This window comes from Aptenodytes patagonicus, chromosome 2, assembly GCF_965638725.1.
Source record: "Aptenodytes patagonicus chromosome 2, bAptPat1.pri.cur, whole genome shotgun sequence".
In the NCBI taxonomy this organism is placed as follows: domain Eukaryota; kingdom Metazoa; phylum Chordata; class Aves; order Sphenisciformes; family Spheniscidae; genus Aptenodytes; species Aptenodytes patagonicus.
The window spans coordinates 81443109-81466581 of NC_134950.1; positions in this window are offsets into that span (position 1 = coordinate 81443109).

The following is a 23473-nucleotide window of genomic DNA, read 5'->3' on the forward strand; positions in this document are numbered from 1 at the left end:
CTGTTACTAGTAAAGAAATATCATACTTGAATAGTAGAAATAAACTGTTACTCACAAGGTTTTTAAAGATGGACCTATACATTATATAGTTACATTTTCAATAGAAGCCTGAATTAAGGTTTATATGTTGTTTTTAAACTAAAAGCATGTTAACCGCATATGATCAGAACATTTGTTCAAGCTTACTAAAAGACAAATGGGCTTGATTAATAAGTACCTGCTGAAATACTCACTTTAATCAGAAGCTTCATGTAAATTGTTTTAATACATCAAAGACCAGGAGAAATGAAGATTCACTGATTGCTTATTAGCAGCATTCAAACCTCGTCTGCTTCTGCACTACAAACTTTGCTTTGGTAGATTAAAGAATTTCTTGGCTCCTAATCCAGATGTTATTTTCTCAAGGAGCTTTCAGGAAAGGAGGGCTTGTAAGATAGTAGAAAGGTCATATCCGTATTTCTAAATAGAACATAAGTATATTGTGTGACCTGGGGGAACTCATTATGCTGTTGGTTGCTTCACTTTCCTCAGAGAAACTGAATACATCCTTTACTCTTACTTACTGTGGGGATTATTTCATGAATACTTGTAAACAACAATTCTTCTATGAAGGATAAGACCCAAGTACTATTTCTTTTCTCTTTAGAAAATTTTCAGAGCATAGTGATATGAAGTTAAATTTGAGACAAAGTAAATTTTATAATTTTGCTTCTGGGTGAAGTATATTTTCCTGACTTGGTTCCATTCGCTGATGTTGACCCCATGTGTCAGCCCCAGATTAAACTCACTGTACCATTGAAAATATGGCCACCTGTATTTTTAAGATCAGTGTGTGCACAGCCAGCATGCTAAATTAGCCACACATAATGTAAACCTCCTTTCCAGCTGCTGAATTAAAATTATATGTATAACACCATAAGATGGAGTCCATCACTCTTCTAACAAAGGCCAAACCACTAGGGCTGCTGAGTCATTGCCCATTTGATGCAGTGTGCCCGTCTATAGCACATTACGTACAAGGCTATACCTCTGTGTTAGTCTCTCAGCTTGTGCCATAATCAGGCAAAGGTTTTTTTAATGCTCTAAGGACTGTTTTTCAGACACACTCCTCTGTACAACTAATAGGCTCAGACAGCTCCATCTGTAATGAGCATATTCTCAGTAGAGTATTGTCTCAAGATAGCACTCTGCAAATTTACTTTTCTGATGCAGTCACAAATTTGAAGTGAAATCAAAATGTGAAATACCACAGTAATGTGTAATACATTTCTAGTCTTGCCATCAGAAAGCCCTGTGGCAGTAATAGGAAGAATCACACAAGGGTTGATGTTGGAAAGGACCTCCTGAGATAATTTGGTCCAACCCCCTTGATCAAAACAGGGTCATCTAGAGCAGGCTGCCCAGGACCATGTCCAGACAGCTTTTGATTATCTCCAGGAACAGAGACTCCACAACGTCTCCGGGCAACCTGTGCCAGTGCCTGGTCACCCTCACAGTAAAAAAAAAAAAAAAAATGTTTCCTGATGTTCAGATGGCATCTCCTGTGTTTCAGTTTGCACCCATTTACTCTGGTCCTCTCACTGGGCTCCACTGAAAAGAGCCTGGCTCCATCTTCTTTGCAGCCCCCTTCAGGTATTTATATACATGTTGATAAGATCCTCCTGAGCCTTCTCTTCTCCAGGCTGAAGAGACCCAGCTCACTCAACCTTTCCTCTTATGGGAGAGTTGCTCCAGTCCCTTCATCATCTTTGCAGCCCTTTGCTGGACCCTCTCCAGTATGTTCATGTCTCTTTTCTACAGAGGAGCCCAGAACGGGACACAGTTCTCCACATGTGGCTTCACCAGTGCTGAGTAGAGGGGAAGGATCACCTCCCTCAACCTGCTGACAATGGTTTGCCTAATGCAGCCCAGGATACCATTTGCCTTTAAAACACAGGCACACTGCTGTCTCGTAGTCAACTCGATGTCCACCAGGACCCCCAGATCCTTTTCTGCAAAGCTGCTTGCCAGCTGCATGGACCCCAGTATATATTAGTGCACGGTGTTGTTCCTCCCCAGTAAGGTGCAGGACTTTGCACTTCCCCTTGTTGAACTACTTGAGGATCCTTTTAGCCCATTTCTGCAGCCTGTGGAGGTCCCTCTGGATGGCAGCACAACCCTCTGGCATATTAGCCACTCCTCCCAGTTTGGTGTCATCTGCACTCTGCCTCATTACCCTTATCATTAATGAAGATGTTGAACTGGATTTGACCCAGTATTGACCCCAGGATTACACCACTAATTACCAGCCTCCAACTAGACTTCATGCCACTGATCACTCCCTGGGCCCAGTCATTCAGCCAGTTTTCAGCCCACCTCATTATCTGCTCAATCAGACCATACTTCATCAGCTTCTCTGAGGATCTTACAGCAGACAGCACTGAAAGCCTTAGTGAAGTCGAGGGTAGAAGAGTGGATATTGCCTACCTCATCTACCTTGCCAGTCAGTTCATCACAGAAGTTTATCTAGTTGATCAAGCATGACTTCCCCTTGGTGAAGCCATACTGACTACTCCTGATGACCTGCTTGTCCTTCACGTGCTTGGAAATGATTTCCAGGATTAGCTGCTTCACCACTTTCCCAGGGATTGAGGTGAGGCTGACCAGCCTGTAGTTCTCTGGGTCCTCCTTCTTGCAGATAGGAGGGTTCAGGCACTTCTCCCAGTCACCATGATGGATCAAAGATTGAGGATGACCTCACAATGACATCCACCACCTCCCTCAGCTCGCATGGGTGCATCCTGTCAGGGCCCACAGACTTATGTATGACCAGTTTGCTTAAGTATTCCCTGACCTGATCTTCTTCCACCAAGGGTATATCTTCCTTGCTCCAGACTTTCCTCCTGGTCTCTGGGACTCCTGAAGACCAGTCTCACTAGTAAAGACTGAGGCAAAGGTGGTATTCAGTACCTCAGCCTTTTCCACATCCTGTGTAACCAGGTCCCCAGTCCTGTTGAGCAGTGAGCCCACATTTTCCCTAGTCTTCCTTTTGTCACCTATGTACTTATAGAAGCCCTTCTTGTTTTTCACAAATTCAATTCTATTTGGGCTTTAGCTTTCCTAACTTCATTCCCAGATGCTTGGAAAATGTCTCTGTATTCCTCCCAGGTTAGCTGTCCTTGCTTCTACCCTCTGTGTGCTTCCTTTTTGTGTTGGAGTTTAGCTAGGAGCTCTTTGTTCATCCATGCAGGCTCCCTGGCATTTTCATCTGACCGTCTATTCATTGGCATGGACCGCTCTTGAGCTTGGAGGTGATCCTTGAATATTAACCAGCTTTCTTGGGCCCCTCTTTCCTCCAGGGCCTTATCCCACAGAACTCTTCCAAGCAGATCTTTGAAGAGGCCAAAGTCCACTCTCCTGAAGTCCAGGGCTGTGAGCTTGCTTTTTACCCTCCTCCCTGCCCTCAGGATCCTGATCTCCACCATCTCATGGTCACTGCAGCCAAGGCTGCCTTTTACCTTCACATTCCCGACAAGCCCTTCAGTGGTGAGTGTGAGGTCCAGCCAAACACCTCTTTGTTGGCTCCCCTATCACTTGGATGAGGAAGTTACTGTCAATGCACTCCAAGAACCTTCTTGATTGCTTATGTCCTGTTGTGCCTCCAGCAGATTTCAGGGTGTGGTTGAAGTCCCCCATGAGGATCAGGGCCTGCAAACATGAGTCTGCTCCTAACTGTCTGTAGAGGGCCTCATCCACTTGTTCTCCCTTGTCAGACAGCCTGTAACAGACACCCACTATAATGTCACCTGTACCTCTCCTCTCTTTAATCCTAACCCATAAGCTCTCAGTTGGCTCCTCATCCATCCCCAGGCAGAGCTCCATGCCCTCCAGCTGCTTTGTCACATAGAGGGCAACTCCCCCTCTTCATCTTCCCAGCCTTTCCTTCCTAATGGAGCCTGGATCTCCCCATTACAACACTCCAGCCACAAGAGCCACCCCACACATCTCCGTGATGCCAGTAAGATTGTAGCCCTGCAACTGCACACAGATCTCCAACTCATCATGTTTATGCCCCATACTGTGTACATTATTATACAGGCACTTTAGAGAGGCACCCCAGCATGTTGGGTTTCTGGAGAGGGTTTGGGGGATTTCTCCATAACGGTGCCTTATAGGCACTTCCTTGCTTTCATGCAAGTGCTGGAGGTGACCCCACTTAAACCACATTTTCTTGATTTTATGTTCCATTCCTGTCACATCACCCCATGCCCTTTGCTCATTGACCCTGTGGGGCACTCCCTCAAGCCTTCTGAGTACTCTCTCCCTCCTGTCATTCTTAGTTCAAAGCCCTCCTTACAAGGCCAGCCATCCTATTGGTGAAAATAGCTTTGCCCTGCTTAGTGAGGTGGATCCCATCTCTCCCAAGGAGATGCTGATCTGAAAACAAGGTCCCATGGTTGTGGAACCCAAAACCCAGTCACCAACACCGGCTCTGCAGCCATTTATTGACCTGTACTATCAGTGTCTTCCTCTTCACACCCTTTTACCCTTACTGGAAGGATATTAAACACCACCTGGGCCCCCATGCCCTTGACTACTGCCCCTAGAGCTCTGTAGTCACTTTTGTGCCAGGTTTCCCTAGCAGTGTCATCTGTGTCCACATGGAATAACAGCAGGGGGTAGTGATCAGAAGGTTGGATGAGCTTCATCAGTCCCTCCACAGTGTCCCCAGTCCTGGCCCCCAGCAGGCAGCAAGCCTTTCTTGATGATAGGTCAGGTTGACAGATAGGTGCCTCTGTCCCCTGCAGCAGGGAGTCACCCATTACATGGACTCACCATTTCTTCCAGGTGGCCTTGCATGGTTTAGGGTCAGGTGGACCAGATCCTTTGCTCAAAGGCATATCTGGCTTCTCTTCAACTTTGAGGATGGTGAACCTATTTTGCAGTGGTAAGCCTTAGGTGGGGCAGGAGCCTTTCTCTTGGTACCAGAAGTCACCAGCTTCCATCCTTCCCCTTTTCCAGCAGTTACACTTACCTTAATATTAAGGGTGGACGCTGCCTGCTTCTCTGCTGCAGTTGGGGTCTAGGGCTCTTCAGGCCCTCCTGCTGCATCTCAGATAAGACCCCATCTATCTCCCTTTTCATCCTCTCTGATGCTGCACAGCCTGCTCACTTCCTCCTGTAATTCCTCTACTTAGCAGCACAGTTCCTCCAAGATGGCACACATCCTACGGGACAGTGGGCCATCTCTCTGGGCATCAGAGAGAAGTCCCAGGCACTCCCTACAGCCCAGGACTTGGAGGGCTGCATCTGCCATCAGGAGCTCAGTCTGCATCAAAGCCTCTGCCGTAGCTGCAACAGCTGCTCCAACATCTGCAGGGCAGACTGCCCAGTGGCATGTCACCGCTATAACGGAGACCATTACAGTGGTACAAATTCAACCAAGGCCCCCTTCCTTATGCCCTGCTGCACAAACTACTGCCTCAGTGAGCTGTGCTTTGGGCCATGGCTCTTATATAGTCCTCTCCTGAGCACTGGCTAAACGGTGCTTCACTCTCCCTAATTGGGGCAGCTGCAACAAAGGCTCCAGGCACCCTGGGTCAAGGGCAGCTGATTATGCTCATTAGAAGCTGCTAGAGCTTCCTCAGGCCCACACCCTGGTGACTCCCCTTCCCTTGTCCTTGCCTGGCAGCAGCAGGCACCCTCCAGTTTCTCAGAGGGTTCCCAGGCATTCCCCGATGATCCTGGACCTTGTCGCCAGAAGATCCAGAAGCTCCCAAAGCAGAACCCAGAGACTGCTGCCCAAACGGCTGCCTCTGTTGGCTGTGCCTAATAATATCGTATTAAAATCTCAGACACTCGTTCCTAGGCACATTTGTGGGCTCTGTGTGTCTTAACTGAAGTATGCATTTAATCTGTGTGAATAACCTTCAAATGTATTATGTATATATATGTGTGTGTGTATATATATATTAGACCTACCATATATATGTAGGTCTAATACATATATAAAAATGTCAAGCCCCCTTTCTATTTGAGATGCAGGCAGCCTAAACCATTGATTGGCCTCTCGAAGATGTTCAACTGCCCATCGTCAGCGCTAGTGCATAAGCATTTCCAGAGAGTGTGCTTGAACTCTCATTATGTTTGGGACCCAAAAAAACTGCTGAGTGTGCAAAAGATGAAACCCTAGGGATTTGAAACATAGCAGCATAAGAATAGCTGCACTGCATCAGACCAATGGTCCATCTGAAAGTGTCCTATACCAGATGCCTATAGAGGAGTATAGGGACAGGGCAAGCAGGTATAGGTACTTCCCCAGCCTCCAGAGGTCTATGCAGCAGAGAGGGTCTCCTTAACTCACTTTATAACCCCTTTGCCCAACCGGAGATTCAGGCTGGGATGAGTTAGGATTTATTCACAAATTCAGCTTCTTTGAGCACGTGAATTATTCAGGGTTTACTGACAGTCATTGAAACCAAGTGAGTTAAATGTTTTATCTTTTAGAGCTATCCTTAGGGTATTTAATTAAAAATAGGGTCCCGACCAAAAGAATTTAATCAGATTACCTTTCATGAAAGCATTACTGTGGAAGAACGCAATTGCTTGGGAAAGACTTATTCCATAACATGTTCTTCTTTTATAAAAGCCATTTCCCTTCACATTCCAGGTATTCAGCCAAGAAATGAAGGACCATAGCTGGACATATGGCTTTTTCCTCCATATGGTATTTCAAGATGATTTGACAAGTATTTGACAAAAAAACCATGTTTTGCTTCTTCATTAAAGCAGAAATTAAGCTCTTGTCTCTCATGGAAGGCAGTGATGACCAGGTTAATACTGAATTGTCAGTGGCTTTCTTGAAAACAGAGTGAAAATAAAGACTCAAACTGCTTATAGTTGTCAGAGTTTCGTTGAATTTTATTCTGCTTACTTAACTTAAACACGTAAGGAACACCGTGGAGAAATCCCATTGTCATTAGGATCCAATTCAAAAAAATTGTGTTGGTAGAAACAGCATTATTGGTGTTCCACTTGTCTTGCAATTCAGTTATTTGTCTGTGATACTTCAGCATGTCACATTCATTAATGCATTTCTCCTTTAACACATCTGTGAATTGCTATTATTCACTTGTTTATAGCTAGAGAAATAAGGCCCAGAAAGAGCAAGTGATCCATCTACAGCCACGCAGAAAGTCTGCACAGCATGAACCTCAATTGTAGTCTCAGGCTAATGTGTTAACTAACCGCTGGGACATCCTGACTTACCACCCACCATCCCTGAAAACATGCTCTTACAACTGAAAGCCCAAGCTACAATCTTCATAGACTGCAACGCCCGGTTACTGAGCTGTTCGACAGATAGATTTCTGCTCTGCAATGAAATTTTGGCATTTGCAACTTTGAATTTTTATATTACAATTTAATACATAATAAATTAATTAATAACAATTTATTCCAATATTTTAGTACCACATACAAGTCAAAATGGAATAAATTACAATTGTAAAGTCAGAAAAAATGTATCTTGTTTTGCTTCTAATTTTTTTTAACATTATTGAAATATTTTGGTGAAATAGTGAAAGCCATTGTATAGATTTTCTCCCATTTAACGTATTGTTAAACATGCTGCACTACTGCAAAGCATCTAAAAAAACCTGCATTTTTGGTGGGAAAAAGCTCTCAAAAAGCATCCTCCCGTGCAAACCACCATTTAATAAGACCTTGTAAGTCAAATGCTTTCAGTTGTACTTGTCCAATCTCATGTTTTGCGATGATAATCTTTATCAAACACAGTTCCTGAATGGACAAAGAGGGCAACAGGCACAGTTAAAAATTACTGTTACATTAAGCCTCAAAAAACAGGGTTTGGGAGACTTACTGGAAACCTGGTATTCCCCAAAGTTGTTCAGCCGTGATGCCATCTCATCACAAGGCAGAGCGAGTAATAAAGCATCGGTGCGCGACAGAGTTCAGGTAGTGTTTCTGCCTGTTTCCATATGTATATTCCAATGGTAGCAAGTCTCCCTCCGCTTCAGCTAGGTTTTTTGCAAGGCTAACTTTACTTCATGAGTAAATCTCAGCAAGAGTGACATCTGCTTGATGAATTTGGGCTGCCATCAACTGCAACATGGAAATAAACCCCACTCACCACCACCACCAGCCCTCTATGTCATTGTGGCAATTCGGTATCTATCTGGAAGGCTCTTCTGCCTCGGGTTGCTCCCAGAAGCTGCGTTATGCCTCTTGGCTCTGAAATCTACATCACTTCTGGTTGGAATTCAGAAATTTTGGGCACTGGTAGAAATTCTCAAGTCTCTTGAGCAGACTGTGTGAACCTCCTTCTGGTGAAAGGCCATTACTTACCCAACCATCATTCAGTGCTGGCAGAAACTTGCGTGCCTTTGGTGCACCTTTTTTGCTACCATGTGTAGGTTCCACTCTGGTCGCTTAAGGGAATATGAGTAATTCAGAGGGATGATGGATTACTGCTCATCTGAAGTCTTCTGCAAATTCCCTGGTGCCAGATTAGTACTGTCCCCAGCCTCTCCTCAGAAGAGGCTCTCCAGCTGACACAGAGGAGGTCCTGAGAGGGCATAAAGGACAAGCATATGCTGAGGCTGAGGTCCTCCTCCACTACTCGAGGTAAGACACTCATCCTGTAGCAAAGAAGCACAGATGCCAGAGGAGTCAGGGAAAGAAGGAGTGAGTGGGGCCGTGAGTCACTTATTTCATCTCTTTTTGGCTGGAACAATTTCTCTCAGATGTGGCCCTCTGGCCTCCATCTGTACATACCTGGACTACCATTAGTTAATTCTCCCGAAGCATGTTTGAATTGTGTGTGCTCTAGAATTGATTAGGTTTTTTTACCTAGTTAGGGGGAAGGACCATGTTACACCAGCAGCCCAGAGACTACATTACTTTTATTTGGGGCACAATTCAAGGCAAATTGTCCTCTGTTCATGCCAAGTGCTATACGCCAGACTTCATCTCCTTACTCCATAGGTTCTGCCATGACAGATGAGCAGTTCAAGCGAGGGGATGACTTGTCTTTCCTCCAGACTACTCCAACTGCAGTAGAGCTGTTCAACAATGTAATTAAAAAGAAAATTGGGCAGCTACATTTAGACAAGAAGGGAAGAACATTTTAAAGGAGGAGCAATGAGCGCTGTACTTACCTCGCCACTGGTCCAACCTGCTTGCATCAGAATCTAAATGCAAACTTGCTCCCTTTCTTTGCATTGGTGTCAGCCTGATAAAATTAATGTTTTGCTTACTTGTTCTTCGATAAATTTCTTTTTGATCAAATTAAAAGAAAACACCTGTTGCTCATTTGTCTGAAAATATTAGCAAGGCTATTATCTTCTATAAATCAAACATAGCGTACATGAAGACTTGGCTCACCACCTTGATTTCGAAAGAAATGTCAGGATTGCCTTCCCATTTCTCCTGCCCCATCTCAGTAGTTTTTACTGCCTCTTACACCTTCTCTGCCTATGGAAGCTGAGTCATGGGTCACGGTCCCCTGACTAATGAGCTGTTCCATCACCTCTTTTACTGCCTTATTCTCCAACTAAAACTGATGCAATTTTTCTTAATGGTAAGGGAATCAGTAACCCAGTTAAACAGGGGAGCATTTTAACCTCCTGGGGAGCATGCCATTCAGAGACAATATTTTTGCCCGAAAAATAATTAACCTCTGTGGAGCATGGAAAGCACAGATCCTATGCACAGAAGCCTTTCTCAGATGTCAGATACTAAGGTTTTTACATCCCTTGGCCTTTGGTGCACTTTATTATGTTGAGCCCTCTAGTGACGCTATTCTGAGACCAATGGGATATTAGTACTAACACAGCCTTGCCCTAACACAGCCTGCGCAGTGAAGAAACAAGACGTCGAGACCTTAGAAGTACGATGTGCCAAAAGACACCACACATCCTGTAAGAGCATACCCCTCCATTTAGGCAGAGACTGACATTTTCAGAAGAAAGAGGGCAATATACATTCATTGGAAAAAAATAACTAAGGTGGGATTAGCATAGCACTGGCCTAAAACGCTGCTCACATTCAGAGTCATGGCTGAACTGCCCTACTGGTAGGAGGCCAGACATCCTGGGTGCAGGTTCACAACACCCTTGAAGTGGTCTACGCCCACAAGTCCTAATGCAAGTCCGATTCATAAGTAATATAGGCGTTTTGTTAAAACCTCACTCATCACTCTGTGGGAGCACTTTTTATTCCCTTCCTATCCCAAAAGCACTGAATGCTGACACTAAAAACACCCAGTCTGCCCAGATGCTGTGATAAAGATGTGCGATTGTTACAGTAAGCACACTCCTCCTGTTCTCCAGAATGCAGTACGGTGGCTAGTGGCGTTACCAGACCTCCCTCCTGCATACATCAGTAGCTGTGGGTTCACCTAGGTTACATTAACCTTGGCTTAATCCATCACCATCACTTGAGTAACAGCACAGTTATTATCAAATACTCAGTGTGGTCTTCTTTCCCCTGGAAAGAGATTTTTAGGTTCCTAGCTGGACCCTTGGCTGATATAATTCTGTAAGAGCCTGGAATAATATGTTCTTCACTAAATTTGCCATATAATAACCTTGACAACACGGCATCAGATCAATGACCAGTTTCCCTCATTTATCCGCCCAAAACAGTGCCTTTGGGTAAACTGTGTCTTCCATCCTTCAGCATTTGACAACAGTAACTTTATTCGCCACACCGAGAAGGAAACATTTTGTTTACTCCATATAGAATCATAGAATCATAGAATCATTGAGGTTGGAAAAGACCTCTAAGATCATCGAGTCCAACCGTCAACCCAACACCACCATGTCCACTAAACCATGTCCCTAAGTGCCTCATCTACTCGTCTTTTAAATACTTCCAGGGATGGGGACTCCACCACTTCCCTGGGCAGCCTCTTCCAATGTTTCACCACTCTTTCAGTAAAGAAATTTTTCCTCATGTCCAATCTAAACCTCCCCTGGCGCAACTTGAGGCCATTTCCTCTTGTCCTATCGCTAGTTACTTGGGAGAAGAGACCGACCCCCACCTCGCTACAACCTCCTTTCAGGTAGTTGTAGAGAGCGATGAGGTCTCCCCTCAGCCTCCTCTTCTCCAGGCTAAACAACCCCAGTTCCCTCAGCCGCTCCTCAGAAGACTTGTTCTCCAGACCCCTCACCAGCTTCGTTGCCCTTCTCTGGACACGCTCCAGCACCTCAACGTCCTTCTTGTAGTGAGGGCCCCAAAACTGAACACAGTATTCGAGGTGCGGCCTCACCAGTGCCGAGTACAGGGGCACGATCACTTCCCTACTCCTGCTGGCCACACTCTTTCTGATACAGGCCTGTGGGGATGGGAATCTCACTAACGGACATTCCTGAGTTTGATTTTAATGAGCAAACACTGTACCACCTGGCATGACAAGGCACTTAAGCAGAAAACAACGGAGAAAGGAATGTGCAGCTGGAAGGAGAAAAACAAGATAAAGACCATGAGGGCATTTCGCATGATCAGAAAGAACGGGCCAATCTGCTAGAGCATAGATGCGCGTGAACACAAGGCTATAACCTATCTGCAAGCTGCAGGTAGCGCGTGTACACTTCTGCTTGCTATAAAAGATGCTAACAAAGAGCAATAAAGGTCTTTGGTTGCTGTGTCTGCCGGAGTCCGTGCTGCTTTTCACCCCCACAAATGGCGCCCAACGTGGGGCGAAAATGCTGGAACAGAGCACCGGTGGGGAGCCAGCTGAACGAGTCATAGCCAGCGGGAGACAGAGCAGTCTCAGGAAAGAGCTGGAGCCGGAACTTTGAATCATCGCCTCGTTGGAGCAGAGGTGAGCAGCTGGGAAACTTAAAATGGGATCGCAACTAACTAAGGAGGAGGAATCTATACTATGTATTATTAAGAAACTGTTAGAAAAGTGTGGAGTTAAGTATGATGACCATACCCTCCGCCTATTGCTTTCATGGCTAAAACGAAAGGGAATTCCCCCTGATTCGGCTACTGCTTTTCAGAAGGAAACTTGGGATAAAGCAGGGAACTTGTTGTGGGATGCAGCTACCGGGGGAGATGAGACTGCAAAAACGGTCCTTACTACATGGCGCTTAGTCTCAGATACGTTAAAACAATTGAAGTGTGATCGTACTGCCCATCAAGCTGTGGTGGCAGCCACTGCTCCTGATCCACTGACTCTGGCCACTCCAGACCAGGCTCCCTCGGAACCTTTGCCCGGTCCGAGTGGGACAGATCAGCCTGAGGGAGGGGAAAAATTTCTGACCGAGGCTCTTTCGGCCCTGATGATATCAAGTGATCTCGGACAGTCTCCTAAACAACAGAGCAGAGGGGTCTCAAGCCACAACAATGAACCCTTAAACTATGATCCGGCTGCTCACTGGCAGGCTGTTCGACAACAAGCCTTGGCAGAAGGAGACCTTTCTACTGTGGCATACCCTGTCATAGTTAGTGAACAAGGTCCTAACAGTTGGCAGCCCCTTCAATGGGATTTGGTTAAGGAGTTAAGGTGGACCATCATGCAATGTGGATTGGGAGCGCCTTTTACACAGAGCCTATTGCAAACTATTGTGAAGGGACACTTGTTAACCCCTTTCGATACCAAAGCGTTAGCTGATTTAATATTTTCCCCTACACAAAGAGTGCTCTGGCAAGCCCACTGGCGAGAGCTCTGTGATCGTGCAGCTTTACAGAACTTGGAGCGGCGAGCGGGAGACCCGCTACGGGCCGCGGGACTCGCTCAGTTAATGGGGGAGGACCCTGTCAATACGCCGCAACTGCAGGCACGGCTGGCGCCTGAAATTTTAAGACAATCAGCAGACCTTGCGTTTCAAGCAATGATAAAGGTCCCTGATACAGGACGACCGGTAAAATCCTTTACTAGCATTAAGCAAGGGACCAACGAACCTTATATGGATTTTATCGACAAGCTCCAAGAAGCTATTCAAAAACAAATACAAAATCCTGAAGCCAAAGAGGCATTGCTTATGAAATGGGCTATAGAGAATGCCAATGAGGACTGTAAAAGAGTCTTACAGACATTGCGAAATCCGACCGTAATAGACATGCTTGACGCGTGCAATCGTGTGGGTTCAATTACACATAAGAATGAGGTTTTTGCAGCCTGTTTAGCCGCTGCCTTGCGTCCCGGTAACAAAGCGTGTTTCCGCTGTGGAAACTTGGGGCATTTTAAACGGCAATGTCCTGAGAATCCTGTACAGAAGGGAGGATCGGAAGGAATTCAGCAGCCCCCTGGTATTTGCCCGCGCTGCCGCAAGGGGAGGTACTATGTTAATCAATGCCGGTCGAAATACGATCTCCGCGGTCGACCCTTGTCAGGAAACGGGAAGTCGAGTGCGAGGCGGGGGCACGCACCGACACAAATGCCACCCCAAAATCCCCAACCCCAAAACCCCATGAGACCACTGTCTCAGCAGGCCTGGGTCACTTCAAGGCCAGAACCATCGGCAGTGCCGGAGTGGATGTCTCCACAGCCACCAATCTCTCTATAAACGATCAGACTGTGCACAGGGTGCCGCTCAATGTGAGAGGCCCCCTTGGCCAGGGGCTGAGTGCCCTATTGGTGGGGAGGTCCAGTGCTACTATGCAGCGTTTGTTTGTGTTACCTGGGGTTATCGACTCTGATTATACGGGACAGCTGCAAGCGTTGCTATGGACCCCCTCTCCTCCAGTATTTATTCCAGCTGGAAGTAGGATTGCACAGCTAGTTCCTTTTAAGAGTATGGTTCGTAATCGGGATCCTATTTCCCGGGCAGCTGGTGGATTTGGGTCCACAGGTGAACCAAATACTTTTTGGACTCAGCTTGTCCAAAGAACTCAGCCCACTTTGACCTGCACTCTAAAGAATAAAGGCAGCAAACCGGAACAACTGGTAGTGAAGGGAATGATAGATACAGGGGCAGACGTTACTATCATCAGTACTGCAAAGTGGCCTGGATCATGGGAAACCATCCCGGTCAACACAGGGCTAGTGGGAATCGGAGGCCTGTCGACGTCCAGGCAGAGTGCCAACTTAATACAGATTGTAAGCCCGGAAGGACAGGTTGCAACTATTCGACCTTTTGTGGTTCCTGCGCCGTTAAACCTGTGGGGACGAGATGTCTTGAGCACTTGGGGACTAGTGATTGGCACTGCTGATCCGCATCAACATTTTTAGCGGGGGTCACTGGCGCTCGGCCCACCGTTCGACTCACATGGCTCACCGATCAGCCAGTGTGGGTGGATCAGTGGCCCCTATCACAGGAAAAGGCCGACGCGTTGCGAACATTAGTGGACAAGCAAGTGAGTCAAGGACATCTGGTTCCCACCACCAGCGCCTGGAACACCCCAGTGTTTGTTATAAAAAAGAAAAGTGGCAAATGGAGACTTCTACATGATTTACGGCAAGTAAATGCCGTGATTCAAGATATGGGGACATTGCAACCAGGTATGCCTTCACCGACATTGATACCTCGTCAATGGGACATTGTGATTATCGATTTGAAAGACTGCTTTTTCACGGTTCCCTTAGCGCCGGAAGATGCTCCCAGATTTGCCTTCTCTCTCCCAGTTGTAAACCATCAAGGGCCTAGGTTGCGATATCATTGGACGGTGTTGCCCCAGGGCATGAAAAACAGTCCCACAATATGTCAAATGTATGTTGCGTGTGCGTTGTCGCCCATAAGAAACAAATATCCTGACTTAATTTGTTATTACTACATGGACGATATTTTAATCGCCGGACGAGACCCAAAGGAACTCGTCACAGTTATGAAAGATATGTTGCAGGGGTTAAAGACATACGGCTTGCAAATAGCTCCTGAAAAGGTGCAAGTGCAAGCCCCGTGGAAGTACTTGGGGTGGAAGATTTTAGAACATACAATACAGCCCCAACCCATAACCTTGCAATCTAACATTAAAACACTGAATGACTTGCAAAAACTAGTAGGGACTATCAATTGGGTACGCCCATTGCTGGGAATAGATAATGACATGTTAAACCCACTGTTCAAGTTGTTAAAGGGTAATCCTGAGTTGACATCTCCACGAGAATTAACGACAGAGGCCAAACAAGCGCTACAAAAAATATCACAGGCGCTTACCGAAAGGCAAGCACAACGCGTAATTGAAGGATTGGGAGTTAACTTGTATGTCCTAAATCAGTCCCGACAAGCAGTGGGCCTCTTAGGCCAATGGGACACCAAGGGTACCCAGGATCCCTTAGCCATCATTGAATGGGTATTCCTGCCGCATCAAGCACCAAAAATGATAGTGACAAGGGTGGAAATGTTTTCGATGCTTGTGCGAAAGGGACGCGCGCGATGTTTGGAATTAACGGGCACAGATCTTAAAACAATTTATCTCCCACTGACTAAAGACCACCTTAATTGGTGTGAGGCTAATAGCCTAGAACTACAGATAGCGCTGGAAAACTTTAAGGGACAAATTCTAATTCACTATCCACCTCACAAATTATTCTCCCTTAATGAGGAAATTAGTATAATTCCTGAATCGTTGAGTAAGGAGGTACCTGTCGAAGGACCCACCTTATTCACCGATGGATCAGGACGAACAGGTAAGGCAGTTATAGTGTGGTGTGAAAAAGGGGAATGGAAACATCAAGTTCACCATGTTGTAGGAAGTCCTCAGCTGGTGGAAATATACGCAGTAATTCAGGTCTTTCGCCAATGGGAGATGCCATTAAATTTGGTTACTGATTCTCAGTACGTCGCCAACGTTGTCAGGCGCTTGGAAAAGGCTTGGCTCAAAGAAGTTGATAACGAACCAGTGTTTTTAATGTTCAAACAGGTATGGGACTTGTTGAATCGCCGCGTAAACCCGTATTACGTGCTCCACGTGAGGAGTCATACCTCTCTCCCAGGGTTTATATCAGAAGGGAATGCACGAGCTGATCGTCTCGCTGCCCCCGTATGGACAGTCCCTGTACCAGACGTTTCTACACAAGCCCGATTGTCGCACGAGTTTTTCCATCAATCTGCCCGAATGCTGCGTCGACAATTTGGGTTGACTTGGGACACGGCATGAAGTATTGTACAAATGTGTCCTGACTGTCAGCAATTAGTTCCCATACCCCAAACAGGGGTAAATCCCCGAGGAGAAAAGGCCCTACAGATTTGGCAATCCGATGTTACTCATATCGGAGAATTTGGCAAACAAAAATATGTGCATGTTTCCATCGATACGTTCTCCAGAGCTCTATGGGCGACCGCAGAGACCGGAGAAAAAAGCAAAGATATTTTACGGCACTGGAAAGGGGCCTTTGCTGCTCTAGGGGTTCCACACCAGATCAAAACGGAAAATGGGCCCGGGTACATAAGCGCAAAAACGCAGGCCTTTTTGGCACAATGGAGCATTCGACATATCACTGGTATCCCTTATTCCCCTCAGAGCCAGGGTATCGTTGAGCGGGCTCATCTCACTCTCAAGCAGCTACTACAAAAACAAAAAGGGGGAATGCTAGGGGAATCACCGCAAGCCCACCTCCATAAAGCAATATATGTTTTAAATCATCTTACAATAAGGGAAGACAGGACAGCAGTTGGCAGCCCTAACACGGTAATAGCGAGACACTTTACATCTTGTAACTCAGCTTCTCCAGCAGGAGAAAGGGCTCGGGTGTGGGTCAAGTCATTGGAAAATAGCCAATGGGAAGGCCCTTATGATCTTATAACATGGGGGAGAGGATATGCTTGTGTTTCCACAGATCGTGGACCCTGGTGGATACCTGCCCGCTGCGTTCGACCGTATCTGGACAAGGAGCCCAAGGAGCCCACAGATGCATCAACGGTTTGAAGTAGATTACTGGGACTTACACAAAGTATCTCATTCGATATTTGGGGAACTACCTAGTGGGCCAGGCCGTGCCAGGGTATATAGGGGACCAAGTGGGTTGCCATTAGCCGTGGACTGGGAACACCAGGCGGCAGAGAACAGTCAACTGGATAATCAAGAGGTGACAGGAATTCCCTGCCTCCAGTGTCCCGGATCAACACATCACGCATGGACTTTGTGCAAATGTGATAATTGCAAAAAAAAAAAAACCAGTATTGTCACTCTCGGTTCCGGGCGGGAAGGTGCACAAGGTGTAAAGGGAATACCACGGGGAACGCCGAACCACAGAATCTACAGCTAGTGTGTGGGAGATCACATTGTGTCCCCCAGCTGTGGACTGTGTGGGAAACGGACTGGGAAAGTACCAAACGACAGTGTGACAAACGACTTGGGTGGAAACGGAACAAAAAGAGAACGTAAACCATGACGCCAGTATGGGGGGGGGGTGTCTTGTGGCTAGTATCACTGTGTGCGGTTGCTGCGTTATGGGCACCCTCACAGCCAAAGGAAAATGTTTGGGTAACTCTGGCCAATCAGACAGGACAGGATTCCATCTGCCTGTCGATATCTTCCCCCGGTAACCCCTTTTCTACCTGCCTAGTGGGGCTTCCTTTAGATAATTGGGACTTGGGCCTGATTAGTCCTTTCAAGGAGGCCTGCGGGGGGGGACGACACGCCACTGACAATTGGGATGGATGCCTACCACATCTTAATCACTTGCCAATAGAACCTCAGGAACTCAAGCTATTAGGGTCCACAAAAATGGATTGGTGTTTGTATTTCAATTATTCAGGGGCCAATGTTTCCCGAGCCTGGTCAGTTAACGCTACCCTGGGAATCTATAAAAATGAATCACTGTGGTGTAACCACACAAGCAGCAATATATCTAAATCATCTAATGCACCTATAGGATTACCCAGGGGGGTCTTTTTAATATGTGGAGACCAGGCCTGGCCTGGCATTCCCTCTCATATTAAAGGTGGGCTGTGTTCGTTGGGAAGATTAACTCTACTAATGCCAAACACATCTATGATCCTAGACCACAGGAGGAGCACCCCTAAGACGCGCGGTAAGCGCAGAGCACATGCCTACACTTCACAATGTGATGATGCTGTCGACCTATGGAACCGGAACACTATAGCTGCGGTTGCAATCTTGGCTCCAGGTGTCGCAGCAGCAAAGAGTTTGGTCACATTAAATAAATTAGGATGTTGGCTAGCGAAACAATCAAATGCAACCTCTGAAGCACTAACGGGATTATTAATGGATGTAGATGCTATACGACATGCTACTTTGCAAAATAGAGCAGCGATAGATTTTTTGCTTTTAGCGCAAGGCCATGGGTGTGAAGAGTTGGAGGGAATGTGTTGTATGAACCTATCTGATCATTCGGAATCAATTCACCGCAGCATTCAGATGTTGAAGGAAGGAGTACAGAAGCTAAGAGTGGAAGACCCCTAGGACTGGTTGGATAAATTATTCGGGAAATGGGGTCTAAGTGGCTGGTTAAAAGGACTAGCCAAGCTAGGAGGGCTATGCTTAGTAATGTTCCTTTGCATCCTGGTTTGTGTGCCGTGTCTGTTACAAGGTATGTGAAAAATGATTGAAAGATCTGTTTCAGCAGTGTTTCTAGTAAAACAAAAAGGGGGAGATGTGGGGATGGGAATCTCACTAACGGACATTCCTGAGTTTGATTTTAATGAGCAAACACTGTACCACCTGGCATGACAAGGCACTTAAGCAGAAAACAACGGAGAAAGGAATGTGCAGCTGGAAGGAGAAAAACAAGATAAAGACCATGAGGGCATTTCGCATGATCAGAAAGAACGGGCCAATCTGCTAGAGCATAGATGCGCGTGAACACAAGGCTATAACCTATCTGCAAGCTGCAGGTAGCGCGTGTACACTTCTGCTTGCTATAAAAGATGCTAACAAAGAGCAATAAAGGTCTTTGGTTGCTGTGTCTGCTTGAGTCCGTGCCGCTTTTCACCCCCACACAGGCCAGGATGCCATTGGCCTTCTTGGCTGCCTGGGCACACTGCCGGCTCATGTTCAGCCGGCTGTCGACCAACACCCCCAGGTCCTTCTCTGCTGGGCAGCTTTCCAGCCACTCTTCCCCAAGCCTGTAGCGCTGCATGGGGTTGTTGTGGCCAAAGTGCAGGACCCGGCACTTGGCCTTGTTGAACCTCATACAGTTGGTCTGGGCCCAGCGATCCAGCCTGTCCAGGTCCCTCTGCAGAGCCTTCCTACCCTCCAGCAGATCAACACTCCCGCCCAACTTGGTGTCGTCTGCAAACTTACTGAGGGTGCACTCGATCCCCTCGTCCAGATCATCGATAAAGATATTAAACAAGACCGGCCCCAGTACTGAGCCCTGGGGAACACCGCTCGTGACCGGCCGCCAACTGGATGTAACTCCATTCACCACAACTCTCTGGGCCCGGCCGTCCAGCCAGTTTTTGACCCAGCGCAGAGTCCACCTGTCTAAGCCGTGAGCCACCAGCTTCTCTAGGAGAATGCTGTGGGAGACGGTGTCAAAGGCCTTACTGAAGTCCAGGTAGACCACATCCACAGCCTTTCCCTCATCCACTAGGCGGGTCACCTGGTCATAGAAGGAGATCAGGTTGGTCAGGCAGGACCTGCCTTTCATAAATCCGTGCTGGCTAGGCCGGATCCCCTGGTTGTCCCGCTCATGCCTTGTGAGCGCCCTCAAGATGAACCGCTCCATAATCTTCCCCGGCACCGAGGTCAGGCTGACAGGCCTGTAGTTCCCCGGATCCTCCTTCCGGCCCTTCTTGTAGATGGGCATCACATTGTCAAGCCTCCAGTCGTCCGGGACCTCCCCCGTTAACCAGGACCGCTGATAAATGATGGAAAGCGGCTTGGCGAGCACCTCTGCCAGCTCCCTCAGCACTCTCGGGTGGATCCCATCCGGCCCCATAGACTTGTGAGCGTCCAGGTGGCGTAGCAGGTCATTGACTGCTTCCTCTTGGATTATGGGGGGTTCATCCTGCTCGCCGTCCCTGTCTTCCAGCTCGGGGGGCCGAGTACCCTGAGGATAACTGGTCTGCCTGTTAAAGACTGAGGCAAAGAAGGCATTGAGTACCTCAGCCTTTTCCTCATCCTCGGTGACAATGTTCCCCCTTGCATCCCATAAAGGATGGAGATTCTCCTTGGCTCTCTTCTTGTCATTAATATATTTGTAAAAACATTTTTTGTTGTCTCTAATGACAGCGGCCGGATTGCGTTCCAGCTGGGCTTTTGCCTTTCTCATTTCTTCTCTGCACGACCTAACAAGATCCCTGTACTCTTCTTGAGTCGCCTGCCCCTTCTTCCACAAGCGGTAAACTCTCCTTTTTTTCCTGAGTCCCAGCAAGAGCTCCCCGTTCAGCCAGGCCGGTCGTCTTCCCCGCCCATTCTTCTTACGGCACATGGGGACAGCCTGCTCCTGTGCCTTTAAGACTTCCTTCTTGAAGATCGTCCAGCCTTCCTGGACCCCTTTGCCCTTCAGGACCGTCTCCCACGGGACTCTCTCAACCAACGTCCTGAACAGGCCAAAGTCCGCCCTCCGGAAGTCCATGGTTGCGGTTTTGCTGCCCCCCCTCCTTACTTCACCAAGAAGCGAGAATTCTATCATTTCATGGTCGCTAAGCCCAAGACGGCCTCCGACCACCACATCTCCCACCAGTCCTTCTCTGTTAGTAAACAGCAGGTCGAGCGAGGCACCTCCCCTGGTAGGCTCACTTACCAGCTGTGTCAGGAAGTTGTCTTCCACACACTCCAGGAACCTCCTAGACTGTTTCCTCTCTGCCGTGTTGTATTTCCAGCAGACGTCCGGGAAGTTGAAGTCCCCCATGAGAACAAGGGCTAGCGATTGAGAGACTTCTGCCAGCCGCTTGTAGAATGCTTCATCCGCCCCTTCATCCTGGTTGGGTGGTCTATAACAGACTCCCAGCAGGATATCTGCCTCGTTGGCCTTCCCCCTCATCCTTACCCATAAACACTCAACCGTACCATCATCACAATCGTTGAGCTCTATACAATCGAAACACTCCCTAACATACAGGGCCACCCCACCGCCTCTCCTTCCTCGCCTGTCCTTTCTGAAGAGTCTATAGCCATCCATTGCAGCACTCCAGTCATGAGAGTCACCCCACCATGTTTCTGTGATGGCGACTAAGTCATATCTCTCCCGCTGCACAATGGCTTCCAGCTCCTCCTGCTTGCCGCCCATGCTGCGTGCATTGGTGTATATGCACTTGAGCTGGGCTATCGATTTCGCCCCCGGCATCGGCACGCCACCCCTAGGCTCATCTCTAGTGAGCCTGGTTTTATATAACAAATATCCCAGAGAATTATTCCTAGATTAAGCATTGGGAAAGATGGTAATGAAAGATCTTGTTTCACTAGACAACTAATTACACTTGCTGGGGATGGCAGCTTAAAGAGTAATGTAAACAAACACAGTGATGCAGTAATTCCCCTCAGGACACGCCATGTACAATTCTGTAGTGAACAAAGTCAGCTGAGACCCTCTGGGCCAAAATGTCATTAGCGACATTAAGAAAATGCCACTGCTTGCTGATTTATGCAAAGTCCAGGGACTCATCAGAACTAGAGCAAATGTTGCCTGTAAATTTTAAGTCCACCAAAAACGCAGTTCCATATAGTTTTTGCAAGCATTTTTGTGATTCCCATGCTTTACTCTAAAACAAACAAACAAATTTTCATGATTTCTTACTTAATTCAGCCACTGAACTAAGAATATAACTATTTACACTGAAACAACAGACTTCACACTACAAGGCTGCTAGATTAAAAAGTTGACGTTTTTATTTTTTTTTAATTCCATGTGCCTCTACAGGGAATATCTAGTTACACCAATCTTACTGCGTTCACTCACAGTTTGCAGGCATACTCTTTAGCACCTTTTCTCCCTGCCCTTAAATGAATCCTGAACAGTTCAGACCAACAACAGTCTCCAAATACTTTGTACAAGAAATATGCAGTTCTCCCTCTTTCATGCTATTGAGGTCTGCAGCACTGGCAGAGCTGCAATACTCAGGCTAACTGCTAAAAAGCTAAGTAAGATTTTTATTCCTTAATTTTGGGTGGCCACAGTGCAGTACCTGTATGTGGGCCAGCTGTAGGATCCACCTAATGCTGTCGGTGGAGAGCAGAGTCACACCTAGTCTCCATTGATTGTCCTTGCAAGACTCCACTGACCGTAGCTGGAGCGCACATAACTGTCTCAGACGTAGATATAGGTACCTCATGCCCTTTTGGACACAGCAGAGCTTCCCACCTCCCTCCCAGCTGCTGCGCCAGAAGGGTACAGGTATGCTGTGGGCCCTGTGTCATACCTGACTACATGTCATCTCATGTAAAAATCCCAGGCTTCATGCAACATGGATGTAGGGAGCTCAGCGCCATTTAGATCACTGACCTGCTCCTCTCACAGTGTAAAACATTTTGATGTAGACACAGCCTATGCTGTTTGCTTCCCTAAAGTCAAACAAAAAGTATCCCATCCACTTCTGCTTTGTTGATCTTATTGATCATATATAGCCACAAAGCAATCTAGAAAGATTTTTCACACTTATTGTTGGAGCTGATTTCTGGGTGCTGTATAACAGTAGCAGAAATGCTGCAGATGCTCTCCCCTCGCTAAAACACGCATATTTGCGATCAGGGAAAATTGAGCCTCAAAGCAAATTCCCAAGTCTTTAAATTCCAGCTGTTGCCCTGACTACCAGCCCCAGTTTAGCAGGTTTAACTAGCTCACGCACAGCACCACGCTGCTTCAGTGCTGGAGTAATTCATCTTTGCACCTCCCGGTTCTGCATGGCAAAGGTGTGGGCAAGCCACAGGACAAGTGAGACGGCAAGCTCCTACGTTTGCAAGGCTTTGCCATGCAAGAGGCAGCAGCTCTTTTAGGGGTGCCAAACTGGTCAAAGCTTTCTGTGTCTCTTTTTGAAATACCTGTGGCTCCCGATCCAATACCATTTTTACTCAACTTTTGTTGTATTTCTTTGTGAGTTCATGTCATGGCTTTCTCCTTTCTCCTCTACATCCAGATGATTCAGTTCTTCCTGTATTTCTTTACTTGCCTCTAAATTGACCACTGGTTGGCCACACTGCTCCCACAGTTAACCACAGCAGGGACTTGCTGGAATACCTCTAAACCCCCATCCAACCTTTGCACCCAAGTTTCCTTTCTAAAAAAAAAAAAAACAGAGTAGGGGGAAAAACTGGTGCATGTCTTAGCCCCATACTGGAACAGCTGGATGATGCACCCACACCCAGAGCTTCAAAACACTTCACCAAACTGAAACTCACTGCTCCCATTCTTGGAAGTTTTTCCCCCATCAGGCACTAGAGCTCCCTCCTCTTCTGACACAGGCATCCACGTATGACACTAACTGATACTGGAAGATCGTCTTTTACGTGGAGAAGAGAGAACAGTTCCCTGCTTGGATACACTCCAAAGGTAAACTGTTTTATTCTCACCTATAAACCGGACCTAAAATAGGGATGGTCAAACAGCTTTAGTGGCAATCCCTTCTTGCAGGAATCTCAGGCCACCACTAAGGTCCAATGCCTCAATAACTGGGCA